Source organism: Schistocerca cancellata, chromosome 9, assembly GCF_023864275.1.
Source record: "Schistocerca cancellata isolate TAMUIC-IGC-003103 chromosome 9, iqSchCanc2.1, whole genome shotgun sequence".
NCBI lineage: Eukaryota > Metazoa > Arthropoda > Insecta > Orthoptera > Acrididae > Schistocerca > Schistocerca cancellata.
Window position 1 is genome coordinate 27170644 of NC_064634.1, and position 20445 is coordinate 27191088.

Here is a 20445-nt window from a genome sequence, read left to right on the forward strand (position 1 = left end):
TTTTTTTTAAATGGAACCCTGTTAGTTTTGTTAGCACATCTAAACATATAAACAAATACGTAATCAGTGCCGGCTGTTGCATTGTAAAATGTTAATTACATCCGGAGATATTGTAACCTAAAGTTGACGCTTGAGTACCACTCCTCCGCTGTTCGATCGTGTGTATCGGAGAGCACCGAATTACGTAGGGATTCGAAGGGAACGGTGATGGACCTTAGGTACAGAAGAGACTGGAACAGCACATTACGTCCACATGCTAACACCTTTTTACTGGTCTTTCTCACTGACGCACATGTACATTACCATGAGGGGTGAGGTACGCGTACACACGTGGTTTCCGTTTTCAGTTACGGAGTGGAATAGAGTGTGTCCCGACATGTCAGGCCAATAGATGTTCAATGTGGTGGCCATCATTTGCTCCACACAATTGCAATCTCTGGCGTAATGAATGTCGTACATGCCGCAGTACATCTGGTGTAATGTCGCCGCAGGCTGCCACAATACGTTGTTTCGTATCCTCTGGGGTTGTAGGCACATCACGGTACACATTCTCCTTTAACGTATCCCACAGAAAGAAGTCCAGAGGTGTAACATCAGGAGAACGGGCTGGCCAATTTATGCGTCCTCCATGTCCTATGAAACGCCCGTCGAACGTGTACCTCACCCCTCATGGTAATTTACATGTGCGTCAGTGAAAAAGACCAATAAAAAGGTGTTAGCATGTGGACGTAATGTGCTGTTCCAGTCTCTTCTGTACCAAAGGTCCATCACCGTTCCCTTTGGATCCCTACGTAATTCGGTGCTCTCCGATACACACGATCGAACAGCGGAGGAGTGGTACTCAAGGGTCAACTTTAGGTTACAATATCTCCGGATGTAATTAACATTTTACAATGCAACAAACGGCACTGATTACGTATTTGTTTATATGTTCAGATGTGCTAACAAAACTAACGGGGTTCCATTTAAAAAACGTAGGTTTGTGTTAAAAAAACATACTTCCGTGTATTTTTTTATGGTTTGTATTAACCAATTACACTAGCCCCTCTCCTCATGTTCGGTCTGTGGAATCGATTCGTCATTATTTGATGTCGTTTACGAAATATATCCAGCGGTAATGTTAGGTGACTCACCCTGTATATCAGTTCATGACATCCAGTGTTACAAATTTCCTTTTTATGACGGACACACGTCCAGATCGTCCACTAATAGTAACCTCTCAAAACTCTGGCATCTCTCTCCCCACATCCACCACTGCTGGCGGCTCACCTCCAACTACCCAACACTACGCGCTGTTCACATCCAACTGCCAAACAATACACTAACGAATATTCTAGCACTAAGTCCAACTAGCCACAGACTGCACACAGCACAGTCAGCGATTTTCACACAGAGCACTACGTGGCGTTACCAACATATAAACCTAATCAGCCCACTTAGAAGTACTCCTTGAAACCGAATTGGTATTCCGTGCGCACCTAGAAACTTGTTGTTGTTGTTGTTGTTGTTGTTTGATGCAGCTCTCCATGCTACTCTATCCTGCGCAAGTTTCTTCATCTCCCAGTACTTACTGCAACCTACATCCTTCTGAATCTGCTTAGTGTATTCATCTCTTGGTCTCCCTCTACGATTTTTACCCTCCACGCTGCCCTCCAATGCTAAATTTGTGATTCCCTGATGCCTGAGAACATGTCCTACCAACCGGTCCCTTCTTCTAGTCAAGTTGTGCCACAAACTCCTCTTCTCCCCAATTCTATTCAATACTTCGACATTAGTTATGTGATCTACCCATCTAATCTTCAGCATTATTCTGTAGCACCACATTTCGAAAGCTTCTATCCTCTTCTTGCCCAAACTATTTGTCGTCCATGTTTCACTTCCTTGCGTGGATACACTCCATACAAATACTTTGAGAAACGACTTCCTGACACTTAAATTTATACTCGATGTTAACAAATTTCTCTTCTTCAGAAACGCTTTCCTTGCCATTTGCCAGTCTACATTTTATATCCTCTCTACTTCGACCATCATCAGTTACTTTGCTCCCCAAATAGCAAAACCCCTTTACTACTTGAAGTGTCTCATTTCCTAATCTAATTCCCTCAGCATCACCCGACTTAATTCGACTACATTCCATTATCCTCGTTTTGCTTTTGTTGATGTTCATCTTATATCCTCCCTTCAAGACACTGTTCATTCCGTTCAACTGCTCTTCCAAGTCCTTTGCTGTCTCTGACAGAGTTACAATGTCATCGACGAATCTCAAAGTTTTTATTTCTTCTCCATGGATTCTAATACCTACTCCAAATATTTCTTTTGTTTCCTTTACTGTTTGCTCGTTATACAGATTGAATAACATTGGGGAGAGGCTACAACCCTGTCTGACTCCCTTCTCAACCACTGCTTCCCTTTCGTGTCCCTCGACTCGTATAACTGCCATCTGGTTTCTGTACAAATTGTAAATAGCCTATCGCTCGCTGTATTTTACCCCTGCCACCTTTAGAATTTGATAGAGAATATTCGAGTCAACATTGTAAAAAGCTTTCTCTAAGTCTACAAATGCTAGAAACGTAGGGATACGAGCGGGTGAGGAGGATCAAGTTTATGGGAGGTGTACAGGATCCGTATCCTTTCAAGGAAAAGGAGGAGGTGGGGGAAGGGGATGAGATCATACAGGATCTGCGTGGGGGAGGGGAGACGGATGCGATAGGCAAGGCGGAGAGCATGGCGTTCAAGGATTTGGAGGGATTTATAAAAGGGAGGGGGGGGGGAGCGGAGATCCAGGCTGGATGGGCGTAACAAAGGATAGGGCGGATGAGGGATTTATAGGTGTGGAGGATTGTGGAGGGGTCCAGACCCCACGTGCGGCCGGAAAGGAGCTTGAGGAGACGGATTCGGAAACGTGCCTGGCTGTACTGCTGCTGCGCTGGCCTTATAAAGCCAGCGGAGGCCGGCGGAGTGCTCCAACTTTCCCTGTATCTGAGAGGCTACCTCTGCAGAAAAAGGTTCGCATTAGTCTCTAGCAAGCTCTGTTTGTTTTGAAGAATTGTTTTCCTGTTGGTTGCGGCTGCAAGTGCTTGTGTATGTTATATGGTACACAGGGGTGTCTTGAGTGTAGTCTGCCGGGCAGGGGCCGTCTGTGGTAGACGTAACAGAATAATCCTAAATACTAAAGTTGTATCCAGATGATAGGATTGCATGTCACCTATACGAAAAAATTTACTGAGTTACAGGGCACAGCAACAGTTAGCGATAAACAACGGCATACCATCCCATGCCAGAGTGACAACTTTTAACAAGAATTGGGCGACTATTGTCGAGCAACAAAGTTCATGTACAGCGGAACAACTCGAACGATTTGTTGCCACGACGCGTACGCTAAACAGTCTGCTGCGAAATTTGAAATTTCGTCTAGAAGGCTAAGAACAAATAATTTCTAACAAAATGAACATTGACAGTACTTTTTTAACCAGTTCTGAGACTATACACAGGTTATCAGCAATATGTTGTTCACTTGAGAAATATTTTTGTCTGTACACACAGATGATAATTCAGAGACATTAACACTTTTAACCAAGGTCTAGGGAGCCGGCCTTGTAACTCAGTGTGTGCGGTCAGGGGGTTAACTACGCTCTGTAATACAAAAACTGAGTAAGTGGTTCAACGCTGAACTTGAACAAATTACATGGGACCTCCTACCCGAGCAAATACAACAACCAATAACGAACAAAATGAGATTATAAAAAAGGGGGAGGTATCGTCTTTGATTAGTACATAAAACGTCCTCGATCTAGGGTTCGAAACCCGCCACCGCGTAAATTTTGATTAATAATCAGCATTGGTGGCGGAAGACATTCTCATTTTGCCAACGACCTTGTCAAAGAGGGCGGAGAAGCTGACAGAGGTTCGGAGCACTCTCTTGTGCTTGAGGATGCAGAAGGCAATGGAAACCACTGTATCAAAGAGACATTAACGTGCATCCATAGGACACGTGGTCTGTATTTGAAAAAGTGTCTTGATGATCTCTCCATTGGCAAAAGATTCTAGTCCCCCATTGGGATTTTCGGGGGGGGGGGGGGGCTGCCAAACAGGGGAGGTGACCATGAGAAAAAGACTGAATAATTTACGAAAGGTTAGTGTTCTACGAGTCGGGACGTGGAATGTCAGAAGCTTGAATGTGTCAAGGAAGCTAGGAAATCTGAAAAGGGAAATGCAAATGCTCAATCTAGATATAGCAGGGGTCAGTGAAGTGAAACGGAAAGAAGACAAGGATATCTGGACAGATCAGTTTAGGGTACTATTAACAGCAACAGAAAATGGTTTAACGGGAGTAGGATTCGTTATGAATAGATAGGTAGGGCAAGGAGTGTGTTACAGTGAACAGTTCCGAGATACGGTTGTTCTTGTCAGAATCGACAGCAAACCGACAACGATAGTTCAGGTATACATGCCGACGTCTCAAGCCGAAGATGAACGGGTAGAGGAAGTATATGAGGACATTGAAAGAGTAATACAGTACATAAAGAGAGATGAAAATCTAATAGTCATGGGGGACTGGAATGCACTTGCAGGGGAAGGAGTAGAAGAAAATATTACAGGAGAATATGGAACTGGGACAATGAATAAGAGAGGAGAAAGACTAACTGAGTTCTATAATAAATTACAGCTAGTAACAGCGAATACTTTGTTCGAGGATCACAATAGGAGGAGCTGTACTTGGGAAAGACCGCGTGAAATGGGAAGATTTCGGTTAAATTACATCATTGTCAGTCAGAGATTCCGAAATCAGATATGGATTGTAAGGGGTTCGCAGGAGCAGATATAGACTCAGATCACCAATACGCAAAGACGATACTGGAGTGCATGTGTTATTCTGACCTGGACACGCATGTCCAAAGGAATAGGCACTGCGGCGTTTGCAGTCGTTATGAAATCCATTTAATGAATTCCCAATCGGTTGTCCTTATTCAAAATTACGAGTTCATTTAATACGCAAAGAAGTGGAATACAGAAGTACTAATGGATGACGAGACACACTTGAAGTTCTGTAAGGCTATAGATTCAGCAATAAGGAATAGATCAGTAGGAGCAGATCAGTAGGCAGTAATGTTGAAGAGGAATGAGCGTCTCTAAAAAAGGCAATCACGGAAGTTGGAAAGAAAAACATAGATACAAAGAAGGTAACTACGAAGAAACCACTGGTAACAGAAGACAGACTGATCACAGAAGAAAGCGCAAAAATATTTAGGGAAATTCAAGAATATAGAAATACAAGTAGCTGAGGATTGAAATAAATAGGAAGTGCAGGGAAACTAAGACGAAATGGCTGCACAAAAATGTGAAGAAATCGAAAAAGAAATGATTGTCGGAAGAACTGACTCAGCATACAGGAATGTCAAAACAACCTTCGGTGGCATTAAAAGCAAGGGTAGTAACATTAAGAGTGCAAAGGGAATTCCACTATTAAATGCAGAGATAAGAGATGATAGGTGGATAAAGTACACTGAAGGCCTCTATGAGGGAGAAGAGTTGTTTGATGTGATAGAAGCAGAAACAGGAGTCGATTTAGAAGAGAGAGGGGAGCCAGTATTATAACCAGAATTTAAGAGAGCTTTGGTGAACTTAAGATCAAATAAGGCAGAAGCGATAGTAAAATTCCATACAAATTTCTAAAATCATTAGGGGAAGTGGCAACAATACGACTACTCATGTTGGTGTGTAGAATGTATGTGTCTGGTGACATATCACCTGACACTGGGAAAAGTATCATCGACACAATGCCGAAGACTGCAAGTGCTGACAAGTGCGAGATTACCTCCAATCAGCTCATGCATCCAAGTTGCCGACAAGAATAATATACTGAAAAATGGAGAAGAGGAGACAACATGTTAGATGACGATCAGTTTGGCTTTAGAAAAGGTAAAGGCGTCAGAGAGGCAGCTCTGACGTTACGGCTGATAATCGAAGCAAACTACAGTAAAATCAAGAACGTTCATAGGGTTTGTCGACCTGGAAAAACTTTCAGCATTGTGAAATGGTGCAAGATGTTCGAAATCCTGAGAAAAATAGGGGTAAGCTATAGGGAGAGACGGGTAATATACAATATGTACAACAGAGTGGACGACCAAGAATGAAGCTCTCCGAATAAAAGGGGTGAAGATAGGGACGTAGTTTTTCGCCCCCACTGTTCAGTCTGTACATCGAAGAAGCAATGATGGAAATAAAATTAACTTTCAGGACTGGAATTAAAATTCAACGTGAAAGGATATCAGTGATACGATTCGCTGATTACATTGCTATCCTGAGGGAAAGTGAAGAAGAATTAAATGATATGCTGAATGGAATGTACAATCTAATGAGTGCAGACTGTAGATTGAGAGTAAATCGAAGGAATAAAATTCAAGGTGAAGGGATGTGTTGAATGGAATGAACGATCTAATGAGTACAGGTTATGGATTGAGAGTAAATCGAAGAAATAGGAAAGTAATGAGAAGTAGCAGAAATGAGAACAGCCAGAAACTTCGGCCTTCCTGGCCAAGAGAAACCTACTAGTATCAAACATAGGCTTTAATTTGAGGAAGAGATTTCAGAGAATATACGTCCGGATACAGCGTTATGTGGTAGGTATTTCGATGTAGCGATACTGTGTTTACTGAACTGTAATATTTACGTCTATAGCTATGAGGTGTTGTTTACGTGGAAATAAGTGGATGAAAACAGAGCAGGGAAGAGTATAATGAAACGAAGATAGCGGATGTGATGAATAATGAGATTTATGGCGGTGAGGTGCGTGAGGTGACAATTATGAGGTTTTAAATGCATACTGTAATAGAATGAGGCAATGATTATGATGACCAATGTAGAAAAAAAGTGAGAAATGAGTAGGGCATAGGGACACTGTTTCTTGCTATAGTCAATTTTTATGACATGTGGATGCATTTCGTATTGATAAGTGTAAAGGGTAAGTTTTTGAAAATATGTGGCTGGATGACAGTAATATATCAAGGTGACATTACCTGATACAACACAATTATTTATTTGATTGGAGTTTATTAGTCTCTGATGCAAATTATTCAACCTCTTTACTAATCATGTACGTCCTTTTTTAATCAGAGCGACACAACATGTAGCAGCTATACTTTACAATAATTCGAGAAGTGTATGTTTTTTATGTTTAGGTTTGAGCACGGAAAAAAATTTGCTAAGATAGGGCTCAGCATTGATTGCTACTCTGTACTGTAACACATTTTTTTTTGTTCTGATTTTTAAATAGCTACATGCACTCAAAACTTAACTTCTGTTAAATTCTTTACAACTAATCCGCCTGTTCTTTGTATAACCGATAAACTTCATATATTTATGAAACGATGTCATAACGGTCTAGATGTTTGGGAAATTTTGAATTCTTGGGAAGCGAAGATGAAATTCATCACTTGTGAGGTGTGACATGGACAGACAATATGCAGGAAGGATAGGGAATATTAATGATGATTGTTTTTACTTTCTTCTTTTTGTCATGGCATAGGATAAGATTCTTTTATATATGTATCTTTCTACTAACGTATGTGACATTCTTGTATTAACATGCATTGCTTTAGCTTGAAAAATTTTCATGTTGTATTTTCCTTTTACATTTATATCACATATTGAGTTTATAATACGTATTTGCTGTGTAAATTGTTACTCTAAGATGCAGCGCCGGTAGCATAATAATTATGTTAGGTATAGTACTGTGGGGAGCTCTCATAAGTCATTTAAGGTATGTAGGAAATCATGAAAGATGTGTAAGGAGGAAACAAACAGAGAAAAGTAAGAAAGAGCAAAGAAATGGCTACAAAGATGGATGTGAAAGGGCAAAGAAATGGTTAGAAAGATGAATGTGAAATGAAGTGACTAGGTAGAGCCAACATGAGAAATGATTAGGTAGGGCAAAGGTGACAAAATGGTTATGTAGGGAATCGATGATATATTGTTAGCTAGGGCAAAAATGACAGATGGTTAGGTGGGGCAATGGAGCTCAATAATGTGAACTTACGAGAATGAACGAAACACGTGACAGAAAGAGGCAAAGAGTACAATAAACAATGACATTTGTTGAAAGTTTGATGAAATTATAGGCAAAAGGATTAAAAGGTGCACAAACTAAAGGATGAAATATAGGTAGATACCATGCTAAATACTGACCATATTAGGTATAATAACAGACTGACGTTTGACTGACTGCATAAGTATTCTTTGATGTGGACCTTGGTTATTCCCTGATCTATGTTTTTTTCTTGTGTTGCCCTTATCTGCGTGAGTGGACACTATCCTTCTGTGTTTATTTCTTGTGTGTGATCACTATCCTTAGGTGTCTCTTGATACCTTATTCTCAGTACTTTAGTGTATTTCACTGATGTCCACATGAACATATTTGTTGGAACAGACTTAGAATTTTATGTAGGACATTCTGCACATATAATAAGCCTTTTTTATAATGTCTGTTGCTATACATTGTTTCACATTAATTACTTGTCTAATGTTCACATGATTTGCTTGTCTGATGTTTCTGTAATTCATTATCGTAAAACCATGATGACATCTTTTTAACTTTTTTATAGACATAGAAATAAGGTTTTATTGTAAGTAATTGTATACTGTAAATGTAATAAATTGTAACTGAATGAAAATTCACCACTAACGACCAAGTCTTATCAGGGCAGGAGAAATATGTCTCCTGATTATATAGTGAAATAATCTGCCAAAGTTTGGCATACTTCACCGATACAAGCTGCAACTGATTTTCATAAGGTTGGTTGGTTTAAAGAGGGTGCGAAGGGACCAAACTGCATGGTCATCAGTCCCCGTTCATAAGGAATTCTTCGATACTACAATATGACTTTGGAGTTATCAAAAGGACCAAACTGCATGGTCATCGGTCCACGTTCATAACGAATTCTTCGATACTACAATATGACTTTGGAGTTATCAATGGATCTAGAGTCTGCTTCAAGCAGATACTACGACACTTTACTGTTAGTGCATGCGTGGAGCTGTCAACTGAGAACTGTGCTTAGTCTCACTGAGTCTGCTTTCACATATCTTTCCTTAGCAGTGACAGTGTTGTAACGAGCTAAAGAAAGTTTGGTCGTTTGTGCTAAGGAAATTCTTCTACCCAGTCCCATCGTGCCAATTACTACTGCCATATGTTACTGTTTGAGAAGTGTAGGCCTTGTGTGATATAGACACTCTAACCTACGTCCTGCGTGCTAAAAACACAGAGTAGATCACTAATACTACTTCTATACAAATTGTGATGCATAAACTTTCAAAGCAGCCCTGTGAAGAATGTTCTCATAGACGTCATAAACAATTGATAATCTACCAATGGTGAACTGTATTATTTAATCATTCACTTGTTTATTGAATTTTGTATAAATTTTTTACTTATTTCTTACCTCACATTGTTATAAAACTGTTTTTTTACTTTGTATTTGTAACACGTTTTGTATGTTCCTATTCATAATGTTAGCATTTTGCCCTCATCCCATTCCTATCTCAAATGACCCTCACACAAAATTCTACTGGATGAAGGCGGAGGATATGGAAGGTGGTCAATGTCATTTTGATTTTTGTATGTTGTCGAAGTGCATGTCAGAGAGGGAGCAAGTTGTGTTGCTGTTAAGCAATCATTGGTCTTGTCGTGGCACAGTCTTCGCCTTTGCACCGACTGATACGTTATTAGCTGAAGTGTGGTAAGTGATGTACGTATTTAATAATACTGTGAGGACTTGTAATTCCGTATGTTAGATGAGGAAAGATTAATTGCAAAGGACAGCACGGATGAATAAGATATATACATTAGAAAGCGAAGAGAATATATATTTTGAATAATTTTATTATTTTTGAAGAGAAGAAGCTTCAGGTAAGACTGCAGCACTGCACAGCTAGGAATGATTATTGTCAGCTACTTAAGTTGCTCAGAACTGAGAGAAAGACCACCCCACTTTCCGGAGTCATGCATTAGCATATTAACTGATTAAACTGTTTGATTTTTTTGAAATTTTCTGTTAAAATTGTACCTTCTTTAAATCATTATTCACTTTGTTAAGCATAGTAATGTTCAGATGTATGATATGTGTGAAGATCACATGAAGTTTAACTATGTATTGTTGAATGTTTACTCCATTCTAAAATCGTTGCCTTGGAATATCATTTCATAAGAATAATTACTCTCCCCATCCCACTACTTATCATTACGCATTTTCACGTCTCATAGTTTGAATATAGCTGGAAACTTTATTTAGAAATGGAAATCTAGATCAGCCACTACCTGTTTGCTGTTGTGTTTTCGCGAAATCTGCAACAGTGTTGTCAAGATGGGAGGTAAGTGGAAATTTTGATTAGGAATTCAGTTACGCATTTCATACAAATAGAAGTTGCATTCATATCAGTTACAGTTCAGTTCAAATTAGGTTCTGTTTGATCAAAGGTTAGCATACGAGTGTAAGTTGAATAACAGTTTTTGGGGAGATAGGTTTGGTAATACAGAGACTTTTATAGAATGGGAGTAAAGATGGGCTAAATTTCATATAGAAACAAATGTAGTGTGGAGGTTACACAGTCTACAGTGCCGATTCCTGACGCAACTCAACTGCCTGGCTATGAACGCTACCATCACAAGGTCAGGAAATTGATGACACGAGCTGGGCGTTGAAGCTGCAGGCGTTTTGATGACAAAGCTTCACAGCCGAGGCCCACTGGTTCGAAGCTCACCAGCCAGGGCCGGCTTGATGTGGGTATAATGGCGTTCTTTTAGAGATGGCTGGGTGTGGGCTGCGGTCCTCTGCTGAAGATAGATGCAGGATCAGCAGGTAAAGAAAGTTCGTAGATAGAAGTTCGTCTTCACTGCTGTTGGTTTACAAACGTTGGAGACTGAAGCTGCTAGCATCGATGGTGAGTGAGACCAATGCACGTCATTGCATCTCTGACCCGCTGACGGTAGATGACAGCATTGAGCGTTTGCCTCCACTCTGGGTGCTATGTCCGGGGAAGGTTCACATTTCCCGGCCCGTGACATACCAGCCCAGTGTAGATTCTCTTCTGTGAATATGTCAAGCTGTGCTACACCCAGGTGCGCGGCATGCAAGTCCCCAAGAACTACCCATTAACCTTGCTTTAATTTTATCGATGTTTATTGTATAACTTATTTCCAAGACACTAGCCAAGCGGTTAACTTTTGTACCTATCGTATTTCCGTTGTAAGTAGGCTGTTTATGTTTTCCTATTGGCAACGTTACGTAGCGCTCTGTATGAAAATCACTGACTGTGCTGTGTGCAGTCTGTGGCTAGTTTGCATTGTTGTCTGCATTGTAGTGTTGGTCAGCGGCAGCTGGATGTGAACAGCGCGTAGCGTTGTACAGTTGGAGGTGAGCCGCCAGCAGTGGTGGATGTGGGGAGAGAGATGGCGGAGATTTGAAATTTGTAAGACTGGATGGCATGAACTGCTATATATATCATCATTATTAAGGTAAATACATTGTTTGTTCTCTATCAAAATCTTTCATTTGCTAACTATGCCTATCAGTAGTTAGTGCCTTCCGTAGTTTGAATTTTTTATTTAGCTGGCAGTAGTGGCGCTTGCTGTATTGCAGTAGTTCGAGTAACCAAGATTTTTGTGAGGTAAGCGATTTGTGAAACGCATAGGTTAATGTTAGTCAGGGCCATTCTCTTGTAGGGATTTCTGAAAGTCAGATTGCGTTGCGCTAAAAATATTGTGTGTCAGTTTAAGCACAGTCATGTACAATTGTTCTAAGGGGACGTTTCACCGTGTCTGACATAAGGTCATCGATCTAATTTTTTCTCGACTACCTTCATTATTTCATTTCTCAAAGCTACTGACTCGTCTTTGTATTTCTTTAGTCTATTTCAGTCAGTACTTGCGTACCACTACCTTAGAAACCCTGAAAAACCTCTAATTGTTTTAGATTTTGCCATTTATTCAGCTTTAATTTTGCATTTCACGCATTATAAATAATGGTCAGGGTCACCATCTGCTGCTGCAAACGTTTCACAGTTAAAAATCTGGTTTCTGTATCATTTTTTTGCTACTATATAATTTTCCTTACACCATTCTATGTCTTCAAGTCTCTTCTAGCCTCAACAACCTTCTTTCATTGTTCTTTGACCAAACATCAGCAACGATTTCACTGTGTTCTGTGGACAATTCTACCAAATCGCTTCGCCTTTCACCCATTTTCCCAGTCCATTTTTTTCTATTGCTTTACCTTTGCTTCTGGACCAATGCAACTAAAACTTAGGTTCCCTTGATAATTTCGTTTATCTCTTTACACAGTTATTCAATCTCTTCATCTTCGGTTTAGGTATTACGTATATAAACAAAAGGTAATTACGAAGTCCTACTTACCACTTTAAAATATCAAGCACAGCAATGAAACCTGACAGTGGTGTTGTCGTTCACTACATCTTCTGCTTTCAGTGCGATCTTGCATGTAGAACTCTGCATTGTGGCTGTCCAGTAAAGCTTCCACCTCGAAAGTCACATCGTCGTCATTCTGAAAATGCCAGTTGTAACGGAACATATTAAAGGCTTTACTTTACCGAAGTATGCGATACCCTCCAAATTCAACTAGTTTAATGAGTATTTATGATTATAGAAAAGTTATTGTGTATGTTAACAATGATTGCATAACATGTCTGCATAAACAGTCAAACCATTAAATTATACTGAGTAACTGACCCACACAAAAGTTTATATCACTTGATCACTGATACAGCAAATGTCATCATGTAAAAACACGAAGTTCATCTTAAATAATTAATATGAAGTACGAAAAATAGTGGACAACTTAGGTATTTTGGATCTCCTTAAATAAAAATCACCCAGTGAAACCCATTTGTTCACTAGGAGCGTTTTCACTCAGTATTCACGTAATCAATCTTATTTTAGACGAAAACCAATGTAATTCTTAATAATTCATGTTATTTACTTATTTATGCAAATTAGATAAGTCAATTGACAAACTTCTAAAATCGGCCTTTTTGTAACAAAGAATTATTCTGTCAAGTCAACAAATCTGTCTGTCATTTTAATAACATGTTAAATTATGTCACTTGATGCAAATTAATAACTTTTCTGCACAAATTATGATAACAGATGTACATGTGACTTATAAACTATATCTCTTTTTAGTAGTTCTTTGACAGTGTTATAAATACGAGCAGCAAGAAGGGTCGGGAGGCAGTCGGAATGTCACTTTGGTAAAGTGTGTTCTTGTGTTATTGTTTGAGGTAGATAAACAATGCAAAGAACATGTAACAGAAATACTACTTTGTGTCGTGTCATGGTCTTTGGTGGACAATGGAATTAAGATGGCCACCAGAGTAATAAATATTTGAAGTTTACATATTTGTTGGTTTCGCTCGTTCTTTATCATCAAAAGCACATAAAAAACACGGGACCTCATGTTTTTAACCCTAGACAACCAGATTTAGAGCCGGCATCAGCATCGAGACACGGCAGCGATCCAGCAAGTAGCAGCGATTACCACAACACAATGCATTTTAATGGCGCCAACCTAACATCAAGTGCTAACAAGCTCCGTAAATGGGAGTGAAATAGTGCGATTATAGCAATTAGCAATATCTACGACCAGGCGACCATTACACAGTCATGCACGTGTGGCTCGTGCCGAATGAACTGGGGGGGGGGGGGGGTTGTCGTGGTGCAGAAGACTCCTTTGAATAGCTTCCCGAAACACCTTTGTTTATTTATTTTCTAATTTATTAGGTTTCAGAACGTGCCCGTTCAGGCATCTCAACACAGGAAATGTTATATGACAACTGGTTTTGACAATTCATGGTAGGCAATAATTTTAGTCGTACCCTGATTCGAAGTTACATAGGTACGCTTATGTGATATGTGTTCCGAGAACATTGTAGGAATTCTTAGCTTCGATAGCCTTCCTCTGCGCAATCACACAGACGGATGGCGCTTAGAGTTAAGCCAGACAGGTGTCTGTTGAACTTACAGTGATTAAACTTCAGCCGATCTGTAACCGTCGTGAAGCACCTTGACGTTTGCGCTTACTGTACTTATTGTACCAAGGTACTTTTAGAATCGTTGAGCAGACTAGTGTGTAGAGACTAACTTTTATTTTAGTAATAAAATGGAACACCTACAGCCGTCCTTTCAACGTTTTCTTCTTCTTTTCTGTGTATATCGCAATGTCCTCACTGACTGGCTGATAATCATCGCCCAGCCCAAACCGCTGAGGATAGAAACTCGAAGTTTGAAGAGGGTCTGGATCTTGTACTATAGGCATTGTTTTACAAGAGATTGTCCCAAATTCCACTGGTAAGGGGGGGGGGGTGAAGTAGGGGATGAAAGGCTTTTTGATAGTGTGTCGCTATTAAAGGAATTTTTAAGCTGAGACTATGAAACCTCTTATTTGGTTCCTCAGTCAGAAAATAAAAATATCTGTGGCACCTGGTGGTCAAGGGAAGGCACGATTCAGTTAAGATTGTGGACGGGGCCGTAAACAGTTACTATTGGTTGCCTTTTACAGTTACACACAGTAAAACAGTAATTCCAGATTCAACAATAAATAAAAAATGAAGGAATAAACAACTGTGTAAATAGTAGTGTTTTCAGTGCATTACAATATAGCAAATCACCATCAAATACAGGTACAGATAAAGTTAAAAAAAAAACAAGGCACTGTGATCACAGCTGTAGTTTCGTTGAAATAAATAATTACTAAAGAACTAGTAAAGGATTTTAAGGCTACATCTACCCCGCAATTGGCATTTGACTTCTCGATAGAAATTAAGGGTATACGGAATGAGTTTTTCGATGAAAAAATCGATTTTTGGGTAAATGCATTTTCGAAAAATTTAGACTCTCCCGTTTAATACCATGTATAAAATATTTGGATGACGTGAATAGAACTATTTTAAATGACTTTTTAAAATAATTTCGACACACGATGTTCCGCACCTCGTAAATGAGACGCGAAATATACCTGATATAGACAGCCTTGCCAGAGATATAATTGAGCACAAGAGAGTTAGCTTTTCTATTGGCTTCACTGCTAGACAGTTGACAATAGATTCTGCACCATTTGTATTGTTTCCTTTGTGAGTACATCCATGTCATTGTTGTGAAAGTCGTATGTGGAGAAGTCATTGAGTTTTCTTTCCTTCAACATGCCAAGACCTAGTCTGAAGGTATTTAGAAAGCGTGTACATTGGCGCAAGAAAGTAAAGTGTACTAAAAATTCGTCTGATTCATCTTCATCAGTATCTGATGTCCCAGTAGCGACTAACCTCAACACAGGTAGTGATACATTGAGTGATGCTGCTGCCACTAAACCGGAAAGTGCTTCAAGAAGAAAACTAGCTGGAATTGAAGAAGAATACAAGAAACTAAATGCTGGGACTACAAAATATGAGGTAATTAACGTCTCTTTATTATCAGACGTTTTGGAGAACAATGTGTGCTGCAAACACTGTGGAAAATGTGGTGTTTCATTGAAAACAAACTTACATGTAGGACTTGCGTGGTGAATTAGAGTTGATGGGCGGTTATTGCAAACACAGTGTTACTTTCTTCAATTCATCACATGTTACTGCAGATACAGGTAAACTATACGATATAAACATTAGACTGGTTTATGGATTACGGTATATAGGAAAGGGTAGGGCTGCAGGTGCCATGTTGTGTGGTGTGATGAACCTCCCTCCTCCACCTTCAAAATTTAACAAACACATAATTGCAATAGGCTCTGCTGTAGAAGATGTGGCACAGGAAAACATGAAAGATGCTGTTGAGGAAGCAGTTGTTGAAAATAATAATAGCAAAGACTTGTCCACAGCTTTTGATGGAAGCTGGCAGAAGAGAGGCCACACATCTCTGAATGGTGTAGTAACAGCTACACGTGTGGACACTGGTAAGGTAGTTGATGTGGCAATACTTTACAAGCATTGCAGATGCAAGGAGAAAATGAAAACTAAACATGAAGAGGAGTGCATGGCAAATTACTAGGGGTCAAGTGGGGGTATGGAAGTTGCTGGTGTAAGAAGTATTTATCAACGCTCAGTAAAATGGTACAACGTTAGATACATAAATTATCTTGGAGATGGTGACTCAAAGGCTTTCAAAGAAATTGAGGAACTGAGACCCTATGGTAACGATGTGAAAATTTCCAAACTGGAGTGTGTTGGCCATGTTCAGAAAAGGATGGGATCAAGACTTCGACGGCTCAAGGCTAGCATGAAAGGCAAGAAATTGAGCGATGGAAAAACTTTAGATGGGAAAAATAGACTGACAGATGCTACAATAGACCATATTCAGAAGTGCTATGGTCTAGCAATAAGACAGAATACAGCAGATGCAGAATTAATTAGAAGAGCAGTCTGGGCTCTGATTTTTCATACAGCTTCAAACAATGAGAATCCCGAACATGGGCTATGTCCAAAAGGAGACGATAGATGGTGTAAGTACAAGAGAGGCAAGGTAACTAAGAAATAATACAATCACCCTCATCACCTGCCACCTGCCATAATGGATGAAATAAAACCAATATTCCGAGACCTCGCAGATATTAGTCTACTAAAGAAATGTCTTCATGGCCGGACTCAGAATCCAAATGAGTGTGTGAACCATGTGATATGGGATAGACTACCTAAAACTGTGTTTGTGGGTATGAACACACTTCAATTTGGCGTTTATGATGCTGTTTCATCATTCAATCAGGGCAATATACCAAAGTGCAAAGTTCTGCAGAAGTTGGGGCTCTGTGTAGGACTACGAACTGCCACAGCTATGCTTTGTTTGGACAAGGAACGGCTCAGGTCTTCAAGTAATGCCATAAAAGTATATTCAAAGATGGCTAGACAGCATAGCAGAGCCATCTAGAGGAAGCTGTTGGACGATTCTGATGATACAAGCTATGGAGCAGGCTTGTACTGAAGTAAAAACTTTGAAGCTAATTTCCCGTAACTTTAGTTTTTTTGTGTATAAGGTACATTTTCTCAGGGCCTATTTATAGTAGAAAGATGAAATTTTCTATAGTTGTTCCTTAAGACCTTCTAACATATCTGAATTAAAAGATATGTGGAATTATTTTGTATTAATGGACGTAAATTAGAAAATACTTGTTAAAATGTATAATTTTTTTTAACATTTACAAAAAATAAAATATCCGAAAAACTATACATTATTTTTTCAAAATTAATAATTCAGCATAAAAGCAGAACATATCTCTGCGTTCTGTGAAAAAATCAAGAGTATCGTCCAAATAACAAATGAGAAAATGTTCCTAACTTTTAGCTTAATTTAACATTGTAAGCATAGGGCGTTCCGTATACCCTTAAAGAATACTTGTTTTAACGTTCCTCGAAATTCGATCGTAAGGGATTGCGATAGGGGATGAAAATTTTTAAGGAAATATTTCGTTACATTAAAAAAATGTAAAGCTCATTTTATGAAAATTGGTATTTCAGTTTTCGTTAGTTGTAAAGAAATATTTGTTAGGGGATGAAAGTTGCTACGGAAATATCTCCACAAGAATGCAAAAGGCATGATTAACAAGAACTTTGTACTTTGGCTGCCAGAATAGCTTTATGGTCAGACATATATTCGGAAGACACCATGCATATTCGACCTTAATTAGTGTGAAAACCTTAAAAGGTGTTGCAATATGTGAACAACATAAAAATTCAATTACATAAAAACAAAACAAAAAAAAAATATCTTCAAGCCATAGAGTCTACTCGAGCGAAGCACCGGGCACTAAGCTGTTTTATTATACACCTACCGGTTTCGGTAATTCAGTACACCACCTTCAGACCTTAAGCGAAGCTGAAGGGGTTAGCTCCAATCGTATACACGGTTCTATCTGTGGCCATCATCTATGAACTGGTTTCATATAGAGTAACAACGAGCGTGTATACGATTGGAGTTAGTCCCCCCCCCTCTCCCACCCCCACCCCCACCCCCGCTCCCGCCACCCTACCCTCTCCGCCCCCAGTCTCAGCTAAGGCTTGAAGATGGTGTACTGAATTACCGAAACTGGTAGCTACATACTAAATAACATCGAAAGGACGGTTGCAACTGTTCCGCTTTATTACATAAGTGAACGGCAGAACTGCCTCCGAGCTTCAGTCAGAAGGATGGACATACAAAAACTTTTATTTTAGATGGCCTCGTCCATTCCTCTTGCCAGTCCGAGGACAACTGCTTTCTGAGCATGGATATCATATCCGTGAGAGGAAGCTTATCATATTTAATAGCTCTATGCAAAGATGCCTGTTCTGCCAATAGGACATCTTCTTGATCATTTCCGTGTTTTTGTGTTTACTCTACATCTCAGTTTGTAGTCGGCTGTCGTGTGATCTTGAGCACTTATATTCGGCGCGCTACCTTGTGTTCGTACATATTGCTTATTTTAAAATATGACACGCCGGTATCCAATGATTTTCATAATATTCACATGCGTATTCGTGATGTGACACGATATATAATACAGATGGAGGAGGTTATGTGAGCATGAGAGATGTTATTTTTCCAAGTCTACGGGCAATTCATTTTGTACTTCGTTATACTTGATTTGCAAACCTATTATCCTATCAACTAGATTCCATACAATGCAGTTCCGAAGATGGCAAGGGAGATTTACCGAAACTCGGCTGTTTGAAGTTTTTTCTGCGGCTATATAAAATTTACTTAATATGTTACTGATCGGTCATTCTGGATTTAGATACTTAAAATTCTGTTGCGAAGTTTAAGAAAGAGATTAGGGCTAACAAGTAATTTATATCTTATGGAACTTCAGGCGGTTTGGCACTCAGCGCAAAATAAAAAGTGCCAATCACGATTTTTGTGCACCGCTAGCGCTCAGCGACCCAAAGTCCGTTTTATAAGGCGAAGTGATCCTCTTTTATCAGAAGTCTGAACTACTTTAGCTGTTAGCACCACGCCGTGGCGGTCCCAAAATGGCGCTCAGAAATACGTTCCCTGATGATGATTTGTTCTTCGCCTTTTTCGGAGGCGGTGACCCACAGGTTGTCACTCCTTGCTTTGCTCCAGCGTCTCAGGTCACAGTGGTCACCCACTTTTCGTCCGTGGCGATTAGGTTGCTAGATAAGTAATCTGGATTGGCCTGACACAGCTGCGACATTTTCACTGCTCCTCGGTTCGGCAGGTTTCTTGAATGGGCGTGAGCAGTCGCGGAATGTAGCCAGAGGCGACCTCTACCGTTATCAGAACGTCGCAGAATGCTAAAGAGTGGTCCATGAGTGATTTTCAGTTTTTGCACTACACCCTCGACTGTGGTATGGTGGTCTTCGAGCATAGGACCTCCATTTCTCTTGCGATTCCCTGTTCTCCGCAGACAGAGGGTCTGCCATTTCGTTCATCACGCAGACTTGTTTTAACGCTTTAAAAGGGTAAGGTTAGAGGTCATAATTCCGCGTCTATTCCTAATTTCGTCCGCTTTAGAATTTCCGGTTTCCACAGTTGGTAACTAATGTTAAGCTGTGGGCGCAAACGTCACTTCTGCCCATTGTCTTGTTGAGAGAGTCTGTTGTCTGCACCACGAAAAACTTCCATGTACGAGGGAATCAGCTATATACGTTGTGTGAGTTAGCGCAGCAGTCAGACTAACAGCATGGTATTCCTAATATCAGCCCTGATTTGTATTCACATATTGGTATCTATTGCAGTGGTGTGTTGCAGTTTCAGGTGTGTAACCCTATAGTCAAGGATTTTGTGTGTATTACCATAGCGGCCATTATAATAAACTTGGAAAAGTATAATGAGTTTATCTTGGAACTCTTCCATTTGGACTGTGTTTGCACAGAAAACAACAATATCATAAATTGAGTCCTTCTTGATGCAAAACACCTTGTTATTTGCTTACTTATTTATTTCTCAAACTACGAGTAGTTTCAGTGACAAGTATCACCATCATCTGTGGGGTTTTTAAACTCTAAAACATGCAGAAAACAGCATATATATTGGGACTGACAGGATTTGCATGTGAGTTGATATGTTCCAGCGTTGCTGAATTTGTCTGAGTTTTTTTTACTGACACAACACTGGCAAAAGAAGAACAGCAGCTAATTGAGAAGGGCCCCAAATACACTCCTGTAAATGCCACTTCCCAGCAAATTAGGGACACTGTTGCTCCTGGGGTATCGGCGAGGACCATTCGCAACCGTCTCCGTGAAGCTGGGCTACGGTCCCGCACACCGTTAGGCCGTCTTCCGCTCACGCCCCAACATCGTGCAGCCCGCCTCCAGTGGTGTCGCGACAGGCGTGAATGGAGCGACGAATGGAGACGTGTCGTCTTCAGCGATGAGAGTCGCTTCTGCCTTGGTGCCAATGATGGTCGTATGCGTGTTTGGCGCCGTGCAGGTGAGCGCCACAATCAGGACTGCATA